Source organism: Schistocerca piceifrons, chromosome X, assembly GCF_021461385.2.
Source record: "Schistocerca piceifrons isolate TAMUIC-IGC-003096 chromosome X, iqSchPice1.1, whole genome shotgun sequence".
In the NCBI taxonomy this organism is placed as follows: Eukaryota; Metazoa; Arthropoda; class Insecta; order Orthoptera; family Acrididae; genus Schistocerca; species Schistocerca piceifrons.
In genome coordinates, this window is record NC_060149.1 from 40,567,694 (window position 1) to 40,582,519 (window position 14,826).

Genomic DNA, 14,826 nt, shown 5'->3' on the forward strand with positions numbered 1-14,826 from the left:
AATGTTCACACGTTTGGATCCACTGGAGTTAAATTGTATGTGGAGGTGAAAAGCGTGGCTGCACTCGACGCCTTCTTCTTATCTACAGTATCTACACTCTGTGGATGCGCTATCACAGGAATGTTCTGTAGGGATGAGTCATATGTTGGCGCCCAGTATTGACCTCCATCTTATAGTTTAACACCGCCAGCGGCAGCGATCGATGTGTCGTGTGCAGGTCGTGTATCCGCATCACACAAGCCGATGAGTGGGACAGAGAACAGCAACTCCTTGTCTTGCTACAAGTGGGCTATCTGCGATACAGGATCCCACGTGGCCGCTGCTGGTTCATACGCTGTGGAAGCTGTTGCTGTAGGTCTCGATCAGATGGCGGGTGAGGCTGATGCAGGTCCTGACGTGTCAGCAGAGCTAGGCATGATGGCGCTCGACACTGTTTAACAAAGAAGAGTAAGCATTAGATATGCGCCAATAGGTGATAACTTTGAAAAATAATAACAGTAATAAGGCTAACAAGGGAAAGAATAATGAGATGTGTGATACTTTAGCGTTTAATCTGGGTTCTGTATGGCTGTGCTGCAGTTCGACTCCTGTTGCTGCTTCATGGTTCTTCTTCTTCTTCTCCCACTGACTGACTGAACAAAACTGAGGCCCCGGAGCTGCTGAGCTTTACATGTATCTCCTACAATGACGTCATCAGATACTTCAATCATATTGGCTGAATTCAAAGACGTGATTCGATTAAGGGCTGCTATTGTCTCCCGCCATTTCCCCCACCTCAGAACGTCATCAGCTGACGTAACGAGAGCACCCTATGGCGGCGCCGATATGAACTAGAGGCACAGCACGTGGTTGACACACACTGTATATGGCCATCTTGAATAACGGTACATGCGTCATGACCCGATGTCACGGTATCGCCCTCTGATGGTGGCGATATGAAGTAAACCAGCTGGGCTCTGGACCTCTTGGGAGACACACTGGGTGCCGCCATCTTGGATAACGGTAGTTGCGTCATCACCTGATGACATGAGAACGCCATCTGCTAGTGGCGATCTGAACAAAGCCAGTTGGAGTCCAAACCCAGTGGCGAACACATCTGCTTGAAATTGTTTAAATAATAATGACAAGTCCTGTTTTCCCACGAATCCTTAAGAGGAGGTCTGGTTAGTAGAAGTGTGCTTCCTTTTGCGCCTGCAGCGAAACCTCAAGTGACCTATCTTCCCACCAAAATTCAAACTTGGCGCCAGTTTGTAGGATGAAGTGGCGGTCGGGTGGAGGTAGCCCAAGTGAGATACCTTCCCGCCATTTTCTTTGCTTAGTAGAGATAACCCCCCATCAACCACGGACCTTGCCGCTGGTGGAGAGGCTTGCGTGCCTCAGCGGTACAGATAGCCGTACCGTAGGTGCAACCACAACAGAGGGGTATCTGTTAAGAGGCCAGACAAACGTGTGGTTCCTGAAGAGGGGCAGCAGCCTTTTCAGTAGTTGAGGGGCAACAGTCTGGATGATTGACTGATCTGGCCTTGTAACACTAACCAAAACGGCATCGCTGAGCTGGTACTGTAAACGGCTGAAACCAAGGGGAAACTACAGCCATAATTTTTCCCGAGGACATGCAGCTTTACTGTATCGTTAAATGATGATGGTGTCCTCTTGGGTAAAATATTCCGGAGGTAAGATAGTCCCCCATTTGGATCTCCGGGCGGGGACTACTCAGGAGGACGTTGTTATCAGGAGAAAGAAAACTGGCGTTCTACGGATTGGAGTGTGGAATGTCAGATCCCTTAATTGTGGAGGTAGGTTAGAAATTTTAAAAAGGGAATTGGATAAGTTAAAGTTAGATATAGTGGGACTTAGTGAAATTCGGTGGGAGGAGGAACAAGACTTCTGGTCAGGTGAATACAGGGTTATAAATACAAACTCAAATAGCGGTAATGCAAGAGTAGGTTTAATAATGAATAGGAAAATAGGAATGCGGGTAAGCTACTACAAACAGCGCAGTGAACGCATTATTGTGGCCAAGATAGGTACGAAGCCCATGGCTACCACAGTAGTACAAGTTTATATGCCAACTAGCTCCACAGATGACGAAGAGATTGATGAAATGTATGATGAGATAAAAGAAATTATTCAGATAGTGAAGGGAGACGAAAATTTAATAGTCATAGGTGACTGGAATTCGATAGTAGGAAAAGGAAGAGAAGGGAACATAGTAGGGGAATGTGGATTGGGGGGGAAGAAATGAAAGAGGAAGCCGCCTGGTAGGATTTAGCACAGAGCATAACTTAGTCATAGCTAACACTTGGTCCAAGAATCATAAAAGAAGGTTGTATGCATGGAAGAAGCCTGGAGATACTAAAAGGTTTCAGATAGTTTATATAATGGTAAGACAGAGATTCAGGAACCAGGTTTTAAATTGTAAGACTTTTCCAGGGGCAGATATGCACTCTGACGGCAATCTATTGGTTATGAACTGTAGATTAAAACCGAAGAAACTGCAAAAAGGTGGGAATTTGAGGGGATGGAACCTGGATAAACTGATAGAGCCAGAGGTTGTAGAGAGCTCCAGGGAGAGCATTAGGGAACGATTGACAAGAATAGGGGAGAGAGATACAGTAGAAGAACAATGGGTATCTTTGAGAGACGAAATAGTGAAGGTAGCGGAGGATCAAGTAGGTAAAAAGACCAGGGCTAATAGAAATCCTTGGGTAACAGAAGAGATATGGAATTTAATTGATGATAGGAGAAAATATAAAAATGCAGTAAAAGAAGCAGGCAAAAAGGAATACAAACGTCTCGAAAATGAGATCGACAGGAAGTGCAAAATGGCTAAGCAGGGATGGCTAGAGGAGAAATGTAACGATGTAGAGGTTTATCTCACTAGGGGTAAGATAGCTACTGCCCACAGGAAAATTAAAGAGACCTTCGGAGAAAAGAGAACCACTTGCATGAATATCCAGAGCTCAGATGGAAACCCAGTTCTAAGCAAAGAAGGGAAAGCAGAAAGATGGAAGGAGTATATAGAGGGTCTATACAAGGGCGATGTTCTTAAGGACAATGTTATAGAAATGGAAGAGAATGTAGATGAAGATGAAATGGGAGATATGATATTGCGTGAAGAGTTCGACAGAGCACTGAAAGACCTAAGTCGAAACAAGGCTCTGGGAGTAGACAACATTCCATTAGAACTACTGACAGCCTTGGTAGAGCCAGTACTGACAAAACTCTACCATCTGGTGAGTAAGCTGTATGAGAGGGGCGAAATACCCTCAGACGTCAAGAAGAATATAGTAATTCCAATCCCAAAGAAAGCAGGTATTGACAGCTGTGTAAATTGCTCAACTATCAGTTTAATAAGCCACTGCTGCAAAAAACAAACACGAATTCTTTACAGACGAATGGAAAAACTGGTAGAAGCCGACCTCGGGGAAGATCAGTTTGGATTCCTTAGAAATTTTGGAACACGTGAGGCAATACTGTCTCTACGACTTATCTTAAAAAATAGATTAAGGAAAGGTAAACCTACGATTCTAGCATTTGTAGACTTAGAGAAAGCTTTTGACAAAGTTGACTGGAATACTCTCTTTCCACTTCTGAAGGTGGCAGTGGTAAAATACATGTAGCGAAAAACATAAAATTACATAGACCAGCCAAATTTTCACTTCCAAACATTGAAAATCTTGGGGAAACAACGTTCAGGAAGTTAATGTATTTTGTTGATTTTCATTCATTTGTATCATTGCAAGATGGTAGGCCATTTGACCCTTCCACGCTGGTTGCAAGGGCCAACTCACCTGCACATCTTTCATTTTTTCCATATTAGCAGCTACTCGATCCATTCCTTCATATAAACAAGAGGGGAACATCCTCACACTAACTCGCCAGTCGCGTGCACTCTGTAATCGGGTGCTACGTACCGAGAGAAGTAATATTTCATGGGACGGAATGGAGTGAGTCTTAAGCTTTCCTGTGTTTGCGGAAGATGGTTCCGGGCGGCCGCGTCGCAGACGCAGAGGTCACCTGCTGCTAGGTGATGGGGCTGACGAGGGACAACGTTAGTCTTAGGTCTTTGGGTTCAACTGCCGGTGGCATCTCAGTATTCAGAGTACGGGGCAGTGAACTCTCGCAGCCGTCACGACGGTAGAAAGCCGCTTTGCGGCGAAGGGCTCGCGCCGTGAACAAAAACGCCACGGCTCGGCGCCACGAACTGTGAGCCTTTTCAATAACTATTCGCGGAAACGGCCACCCAACTCCGGGCGAACTGCCGATGTGGCACTGCACGCACACAACGCTACTAACAGGTTCCGTTAGCGACTGAAACGCTGAGACGCTTGCAGAGTAAATTCCAAACTGTGGCTGGGATTGGCTAGATAACAGTGAGGTCGGCTAAAGATTCCCGCCTTCGGAAGAACTGCATTGAAGGTCCTTCAACGGCAGGAAAATTAACAGAGTATGGTAATAGAAAGCTTGGAGTACAAGTTAAAATGCTAGGATTAGTGCTTCAGTTCGAACGGCCACGCTTCATGACAGACTTGCCGGACAGTCGGTAGTTGCAGAGATTTCCGATAGACGTTTGCTTGTCTGGTCATCCCGGCAATACAATTTTCGGGGACGCGCATCGAGCGGTCTCCTGGAGCTCAGGCGACTTCATCTCGCAGCCACCGTCAGCGAAGCGCCCATGTGTAGTATTTGGTCGTTAATATACGTAGCTCCCAAATTAATAGCTCTGGATTCTTACGTGTTGCATTCAACATACTACGTCATCTCGGTAGATAGTACCGGCGTATAGTATCCAATTTACGATTGCTTTAATCAATTAGTTATTTAATTTGCATCTCTCTGCTCCCTCACTCGCACTAGAGGAGTCTCGGTGAGTTTTGTGCAGTATCGACAGGTATAGGCATTTGTTGACTGCTCATTCACTTATTCTCTGTCTGCAGATTAATTTGTTCTTTTGTCATGGTAATCGTTACGCTGATAAAATATTTCTCTGAGCAAACATACGTTTCAAGACAATAAATGTAATAGTGTGATGGTAGGGTTGCATTTATCAATTCGTCAGATAGTCCTACATTAATTCCTGCCAATCTCTATTATGGAGGGGATATGTTTTTTGTTAACCAATGTATTACGTTACTATGTGAAGTTAGCCTCCCATGGTGCTCTCGTAACACTGTCAAACTAAGATAGCAGATTGTGTTGCACTAACTACTATGGGACCTCTTAAGTGGAATTTGCATCAGAGCATCACATTTCCATCATTTGCATTCCGCATGGGTCCTCACTGAGACGAACCTGTGGCTAGTTTCCATCATGTGAAATAATGCTACGTGGTAAATCATATGAAAGAAAGGAAGTTTCCGTTGTTCAAAAACGTGCTATATGAATAATAAACGGTGCTCACACGTGATCATCTTATGTATATCTGTTTCAAGAGTCAGGCATTATGACTACTCTCTCACGGTATACTAGTACGTATTCCCTAAAGATGTATAACGTAGATAGCCTACTACAGTTCTAAAGGCACATTGAGGTATATAACGATAATACCATAAGAAAAAATGTCCCTCTTTACTCCACTTTAAGGCAGATCTTAGAAAAATATGGTGTACACAGTGCTACTATAAAAAAATTTTATCACTTACACAGTGACATAAAATGTTTGGTTGATAGTAAAGTTAAATTTAAATATGAAGTAAAAAGTTTGTCCCTTCCAAATTCTTATGTTCCCTAGAAGAATTTATGTTTATATAATGCCTGGCAGATCGTTTTAAGAATTACTAATTGGCATTTGCATACATACATACATACATATGCTAAATGGTAATACCTTGTCGATGCAACCACACTCTTTTGTCATTGTCTGTAGGTTCTGTGCGACGTAATCTTATCCTCTTCTCGATGCCTTCCAAATAGACCGTTCTCTTCTTTCTTTCCCTTCACTTTCTCTTCAAGAATATTATTGACTGCGATGTTATGCCTGATGACATGTTGAATAAATTTTGTTTTTCCCTTTTCCATTTTCTTTATCAATCGCCTCTCTTCGTTGACTTTCCTCATGACTACCAGGTTGGTTTTCTTTTCTTTCCAGCTCATTATTGTCATTCTACGCCATATCCTCTTTTCAGCAGCTTCAACTCGTTCCTTTCCAGTTTACCCAGATTCCAACTTTCACTTCCATAGACCAGAGTACTCCTTACAAATGATTTTTCGAAAGGTTTTCTGCCCTCTATATTCATATTTTTCCTCATTAAAAGTCTGTTCTTAGTCATAAATTCCTCCTTTGCCAATGCTATCCTGCTCTTCACTTCCAATAAACATCTATTGCCCTCGGTGGTCACTTTACCGAGATAACAAAATTGTTTCACCTACGAAACTCTGACGTCATCAATTTTTATGTTTGTTTTAATTCATCATATATTCTTCTGCAGTACCATAATTTTTGATTTATATTTGCTCACTTTTAATTTCGACAGTTTAAGAAGGTCTGATAGGACTTGCAGTATTCTATTCATTTCTTTTTCGGAGTGTGCAGTTATCACAATATCATTAGCAAATCTAATACATCGTATCTTTTCACCATTGACTGTTATTCCCTTTGTGTTCTCCTTCATGATCTGAATAGCTTCCTCAATGAACAAATTAAATAAATATGCGGGTAGGGGACACCCTTGTCAAGCTCATTTTAGAATTTTGGTCTCTTCCTGTACGTTATTGATGCTTAGTTTCGTGTTTTGGTTCTGATACAATTGTTTACTCATTCTTCTACTCTTCAACTCAGGTCATATTTTTTTTCATAGTTCTAAGGAGTAGCTATATGTTCACATTATCAAAGGCTTTTTCTAAGGCAATGGGGGCAAGGTAATATCTTCTATTCATATCCATCCTTCTCTCCAATAGCATGCACAAGGCCAAAATTATTCCTCTTGTTCCTCTGCCTTTTCTAAACCCTTAGCGGGCTTTCTCCAACATACTTATGTACTTTTCATTTTATCCTGCTTTTATCCATATTAATGAGTATTTTGGAGGCGTGTGGCATCATTGATAGTGTTCTGTAATTGGTGCAGTCAACTAACTGCCTTTCCAATTTAAGTATGATAATGATTCTGCAGCGTGTGAAGACTCCTGCATGATTTCTCTTTTCTAGCAGTCGTTTATTTCTCTGAATAACTGGTCTTTCATGCCGTTACCCACATTTTTCAGCATTTCAGCAACAGTGTCATCCACACCAGTTTATTTTCCTTCTTTGTGACTCCAAAAGGCGTGTTCAAATTCATTTCTCGGATGGTAGAGCACTTGCCCGCGAAAGGCAAAGGTCCCGAGTTCGAGTCTCGGTCCGGCACACAGTTTTAATCTGCCAGGAAGTTTCATATCAGCGCGCACTCCGCTGCAGAGGAAAATCTCATTCTGGAATCATTTCTCATTATTGGAGGACCTAGCATTTCTCTTTCACCCTCACTGATGTCTGCAATTACATTACTTTCATTCCTAAAGTTCTTATCATCGTACAGTTCTGTTTATTCTTTCCAACGAGAACATATCTCAGCACAGTCTGTCAGTAACAGTGGCGGCTCGTGAGTGTACATTCTGGGTGTTCACAACGTTTAAGACTCAGATAAATTTGAGAGTGTGAAATTAACAGCATCTGTAGTATAAAAGTTATGCTTATGAACAAGCTTATACAACTACAGCCACTGCCAATGATGATAATAACAGTAATAATAATAATAATAATTTTCATATTTTATGTGACGGAAGAAAGAACTGTTCTTGTGGATTTTTGTTGTTGGTACATAATTAAGTGCGGTTTAGGGCAATAAAGAAATAATGTGTGAGGTTTCGCATCTCTGGGTTTCGCATTTTTGCGTAAGTGGGAGTTTTCGTGCTTTTCCATTTCTTCGGACAAATGTACAAGCAGAGGTATTAGTTCACGAATTTACTTCCGGGCTAAAAATCAGATACTCTTACGCTGCACCCACACAACAACTTGCGCTAACTGTACATTTCCTTGTTAAATGTTCGCTTCTAGTCGCGTTTATTTGATTTCGCCACCCTGTCAATCAAAGGATATGTTCTCGGATATCCTAGTTCCTTTGCGGCTAACTTTTACTGGTAATTTTCTCTTCTATTCCTAGAATGAGATTTTCATTCTGCAGCGGGGTACATGTTGATATTAATCTTCCTGGCATATTAAAGCTGTGTGCCGGGCCGAGACTCGACGTCGGCATCTTTGTCTTTCCCGGCCAAGTTCTCTACCGAAGCATGACTCACGACCTGACCTCACAGCTTTACTTTTCGGTTAGCATTTAATATAGCCTCAACGTAGTTGTGTGATATTGCACACGAAAACCGATTCCTGTACAGTAAAAAAACAAATTCCAACCACAAACTACCGTTTGTGGAAGTGAATAAACTCAAGTATTAATGTATACCAACATGGTCACTACAACACAAATGAGGCGCTAAGATCCATAAGGGCCTAAAGTACACCGCCGTCGATCCCACTTTTTAGTGAACATCAGAGAAACCTGTGAATTTCGATATATACAATGCGGGCCTACAGCATAGATAAACCTGACCATAAAATCAACAGAAGCATGAATAAGTGAGACAGTCTCACAGTCGACGGTAATGTGCTTGAGGCCCTTATGACTCTCTGCACCTCAAATCTATTACTATATGATGAAATTTATGATTTAATATACTATAACTCGTTCAGAAACCAACAAAATAAGTTTATTGTCAGTACAACTTTAACGTATACTGACGTCTAATATAATTGTACTATACAGTGGATAAATTAGCATATCCGAAGAATGTGCTCTCATCTAGCAGGATTTACGCCGAGCGAACGGGGATAAGAATCTGCCGCAGTGTGCTACAATATGGTGGCACTGACGTAAACATCTAGTTGGGCGGCAAGGGCTAGCTGTGCACAATGTGATCTGTGCACGTTGTCTATCAAGTCCGTATGTATTTGGCCCGTAAGGCAATTATGGCACGTGAGTTGCACATGTGCAAAGGCTCCTAAAAATGTGCACAACTGAAGGTGTGCTCGCGATCCTGAAGCCAAGTTCTACGGAGAGTAGAAGAGTAGTAGCGCGGTAGATGTAAGTGCCGAATCTTCCCTAATTCAACGTTTATGTTACATTGAACAGCATTCAAAGGAAAATAATCAATAAATCGCCAAGGTGTCAAAAGTTTGGGTCTTGATGTGCTCTTGTGCTCTGACATAGCAGCTGCCACTGATCTCTAATATTGCCTTTATTTTTAATCACTACTGATTTCGTTCTAGGTTTGCAATGAACAGCTCTGATTTCTTATAAGCGTGATCTTAGTTTTCTTTTTCCTCATTTTACTGATTTCGTTCTAGGTTTGCAATGAACAGCTCTGATTTCTTATAAGCGTGATCTTGGTTTTCTTTTTCCTCATTTTTTTATGTCCTCAGCAATGCTTTCGCTCCATTGCTCTTTTCTTCTCTGCATTTAGTTGTGATATAATTTTAGTTCTTTTGTAGTCATCTACATTTTTTAACTTTCTGATCTTATTCCTTTCCTGAATTCGGTTTAGTATTTTATTTGTCATCCAAGATTTTCTGGGCTCCTTTTTCCTCTTTCGTAAAACGTCTTTTGTTGTTCCAGTTATCCCCATGTTGATATTCCATTGTATTTGTTCATCAGTTCTGTTAGCTATTTTATTGTTTCTTTCTTAAGTAACAACCTTTACTGCGTGTTCTTTCAATCCTTCTGCTCTCTCTTTCTTTTTCACGGATCTCTTGATTCTCTTACATCCAATGTAACACTTTGCTGACACAGGTCTATGGTCACTATCTAGGTCTGGACTTGGATAGCATGGGAATGATTTTAACTGATTCCTGTACCTTTCCTTTTTTAGTATCAAATGAGACTGAAATTCTCTATTGCACTGTGTCTCCCACGCGTACCTTCTATTGAGAGGAACTTCAACATGCCGCGCGAGGTAGCCACGCGGTCTTGGACGCCTTGCATGATTTGCAAGGCTTCCCCTGTCGAAGGTTTGAATCATCCCTCAGGCATGGGTGCGTGTGTTGTCCTCAGCGTAAGTTAGTTTAAGTTAGATTAAGCATAAAACTGTGATACCCCCTCACCCAGAAAAATGGCGCCAAGTTCTAATTCCAACAGGATAATGCATCACACCTCGGTTATCTCTACTAAGCAAAGAAATGGCTTACGTAAGTCACCCGAACGCCACTTCCTCCTACGAACTGGCACCAAGTGTGAATTCCAATACGATAATGGATCACACCACAGTTATCTCTACTGTTGTTGCTGTGGTCTTCAGTCCGGAGATGCAGCTCTCCATGCTACTCTATCCTGTGCAAGCTTCTTCATCTCCCAGTACCTACTGCAACCTACATCTTTCTGAATCTGTGTACTGTATTCATCTCTTGAACTCCATCTGCGATTTTTACCATCCACGCTGCCCTCCAATACTTAATTGGCGATCCCCTCATGCATCAGAATATGCCCCACCAACCGATCCCTTCTTCTAGTCAAATTGTGCCACAAATCTCTCTTCTCTCCAATTATATTCAATACTTCCTCACTAGTTATGTAATCTACCCATCCAATCTTCAGCATTCTTCTGTAGCACCACATTTCGAAAGCTTCTACTCTCTTCTTGTCTAAACTATTTATCGTCCATGTTTCACTTCCATACATGGCTACACTCCATACAAATACTATCAGAAACGAGTTCCTGACACATCTATACTCGATTTTAACAAATTTCTCTTCTCCAGAAATGCTTTCCTTGCCATTGTCAGTCTACATTTTATATCCTCTCTACTTCGACCATCATCAGTTATTTTGCTCCCCAAAGAGCAATACTCATTTACTACTTTAAGCGTCTCATTTCCTAATCTAATTCCCGCATCGTCACCCGGTTTAATTCGACTACATTCCATTATTCTCGTTTTGCTTTTGTTGATGTTCATTTTATATCTTCTTTTCAAGACTATGTCCATTCCGTTCAGTTGCTGTTCCAGGTCCTTTGCTGTCTCTGACAGTATTACAATGTCATCGGCGAACCCCAAAGTTTTTGTTTCTTCTCCATGGATTTTAATTTCTGCTCCGAATTTTTCTTTTGTTTCGTTTACTAACGCTCAATATACAGATTGAATAACATCAGGGACAGGCTACAACCCTGTCTCAATCCCTTCCCAACCACTGCTTCCCTTTCATGTCCCTCGACTCTGATAACTGCCATCTGGTTTCTGTACAAATTGCAAATAGCCTTTCTCTCCCTGTATTTTACCCCTGGCACCTTCAGAATTTGAAAGAGACTATTCCACTCAACATTGTCAAAAGCTTTCTCTAAGTCTACAAATGCTACAAATGTAGGATTGCCTTTCCTTAATCTATTTTCTAAGATAAGTCGTAGGGTCAGTATTGCCTCACGTGTTCCAATATTTCTACGGAATCCAAACTGATCTTCGCCGAGGTCGGCTTCTACCAGTTTTTCCATTCGTCTCTAAAGAATTCGCGTTAGTATTTTGCAGCTGTGACTAATTAAACTCATAGTTCGGTAATTTTCACATCTGTCAATACCTGCTTTCTTTGGGATTGGAATTATTATATTGTTCTTGAAGTCTGAGGGTATTTCGCCTGTCTCATAAATCTTGCTCAGCAGATGGTAGAGTTTTGTCAGGACTGGCTCTCCCACGGCCGTCAGTAGTTCCAGTGGAATGTTATCTACTCCCGGGGCCTTGATTCGACTCAGGTCTTTCAGTGCTCTGTCAAACTCTTCACGCAGTATCATATCTCACATTTCATCTTCATCTACACACTCTTCCATTTCCAGAATATTGTCCTCAAGTACATCGCCCTTGTATAGACCCTCTATATGCTTCTTCCACCTTCCTGCTTTCCCTTCTTTGCTTAGAACTGGGTTTCCTTCTGAGCTCTTGATATCCATGCAAATGGTTCTAGTTTCTCCAAAGGTCTCTTTAATTTTCCTGCTGGCTGTATCTATCTTACCTCTAGTGAGATAAGCCTCTACATCCTTACATTTGTCCTCTAGCAATGCCTGCTTAGCCATTTTGCACTTCCTGTCGATATCATTTTTGAGGCGCTTGGATTCCTTTTTGCCTGCTTCATTTACTGCATTTTTATGTTTTCTCCTTTCATCAATTAAATTCAATATTTCTTCTGTTACCCAAGGATTTCTACTAGCACCCATCTTTTTACCTAACTGATCCTCTGCTGCCTTCACTACTTCATCCTTCAGAGCTACCCACTGTTCTTCTACTGTATTTCTTTCCCCCATTCCTGTCAATTGTTCCCTTATGCTGTTACTGAAACTCTGTACAACCTCTGGTTTAGTCAGTTTATCCAGGTCCCATCTTCTTAAATTCCCACCTTTTTGCAATTTCTTCAGCTTTAATCTACAGTTCATAACCAATAGATTGTGGTCAGAGTCCACATCTGCCCCTGGAAATGTCCTACAATTTAAGACCTGGTTCCTGAATCTCTGTCTTACTATTATATAATCTATCTTATACCTTTTAATATCTCCAGGATTCTTCCATGTATACAACCTTCTTTTATGATTCTTGAACCAAGTGTTAGCTATGATTAAGTTATGCTCTGTGCAAAATTCTAACAGACGTCTTCCTCTTTCTTTTCTTATCCCCAATCCATATTCACCTACTACGTTTCCTTCTCTCCCTTTTCCTATTGTCGACTTCCAGTCACCCATGACTATTAAATTTTCGTCTCCCTTCACTACCTGAATATCATTTAACCATACAGTAAAGCTGCATGCCCTTGGGAAGAATTACAGCTGTAGTTTCCCCTTGCTTTCAGCCGTTCGCAGTACCACAACAGCAAGGCTGTTTTGGTTAATGTTACAATGCCAGATCAGTCAGTCATCCAGACTGTTGCCCCTGCAACTACTGAATAGGCTGCTGCCCCTCTGCAGGAACCACACGTTTGTCTGGCCTCTCAACAGATACCCGTCCGTTGTGGTTGCACATACGGTACGGCTATCTGTATCGTTGAGGCACGCAAGCCTCCCAACCAACGGCAAGGTCCATGGTTCATGGGGGGAGGGAATTCCATGTGTCAGATTTATTAGCGGTCCCAATTGGTCAAAGGCGATATTTGTTTTGTTGATATCTATTAGCAGGGACAGTAAAATATGAAGAGTAACCAGTACTCCAGCAGCGATGGCACAGCCCTAGCCCGCGCTGAAAACTACCGCTATGCCACAGCACATTATTCTTCGTGTTTTTCTGTCCCTGATAATACATACCGATAAACAAATATCGCAGTAGAGTAATTGCGGACCGCTCTATCGAATGCGCACGAGCCGGCCGCTGTGGCCGAGACGTTGTAGGTTCTTCAGTCCGGAACCGCGCTGCTGCTACGGTAGCAGGTTTGAATCCTGCCTTGGGCATGGATGTGTGTCATGTCCTGAGGTTAGTTAGGTTTTAGTAGTTCTGAGTCTAGGGGACTGATGACCTCAGATGTTAAGTCCCATAGTGCTTAGAGGCATTTGGATGCGCACGTAAATTTCTGCTTTAAAAGTGATTTTCCTATAGCGGGTAATACAGGAAATAAATTACGATGTACATAAAATGTGTTCTGTCTCAAAAACTATTCTCAATTGGGCATACGTCCATACAAAGTTTTCTGCTTCAAATGAACCTTCGTATCATATCCTTGAATATTGATCATTTTAAGTGGGACACGCTGTATAAAAAGAAACCTTTAATTCATGTACTTCAACACATCTATCTAACATTTTTCCACTGTCCAACTTCAATCGCTTCGTCGATCTACCACTATCATGAACATCGCATCTCGAAGAAGCTGCAGTGGTTTAATTGACGACGTCACAGCCAATAGTACATCTCGCATACTTGTGGTTTCCCAATACTTTACCTGTTACGACACAATGTCGCATGAAGTGAGACAGTAAAACCAGACCAAAAATACCATTTTGACTTCTTATTCCTATTCTCATTCACAAGCGTTGTACCACGACCTAACTTTATCTTATTGAACTTAGTAATACCCTTCAACTATTTACCCTGAGGGGCACATTTTCCCAGATTACATCTTCTAATACATCTTACTTAGTAGCCATGGCCCCAAATCCTACGTGATACCTATCTTCAGTTACTGATGAACATGTTACGCCTGTTGTTCGTAATCATCCTAAACCATTTATGCTATCCAAAAAAGAACTTTATGTTTAGTCTGGCCGGCCTTCAAAATTACCAAAGTTTTTGGGGTGCCCAAGGTTTCCTATGCCCGATACAGACACATTTGTGGCACTAACTGGCGTAATGTCGTTTCTGGTGGCGTATCCAAAAATTTACGTCTTACGACTTGCTGAACGGAGCTACATACCAAGGTAAATTACGTCGATTGCAAGTTACTGGAGTTAGCGGTTCGTGTCTCGCTCCCTTACTGAACACTACGATGGTATTTACAGGATAGGTAAGAAACCACGGGAAAAGTAAAGGGAGGTCAAATTTTGGGATGTTGGGAATCGCATGAGTAACAGCCTGGGCCGCTACTTACAGATATTGCTGCTTTCCAAGATGATTTTTGAGCATTCTGTCTTTCCACATCTACATCTACATCTACGTGATTACTCTGCTATTCACAATAAAGTGCCTGGCGGAGTGTTCAATGAACCACCTTCAAGCTCTCTCTCTACCGTTCCACTCCCGAACGGCACGCGGGCAAAACGAGCAAATTTTTCTCTTATTTTATCCTGATGATCATTTCTCCCTATGTAGGTGAGTGCCAATAGAATGTTTTCTCAATCGCAGGA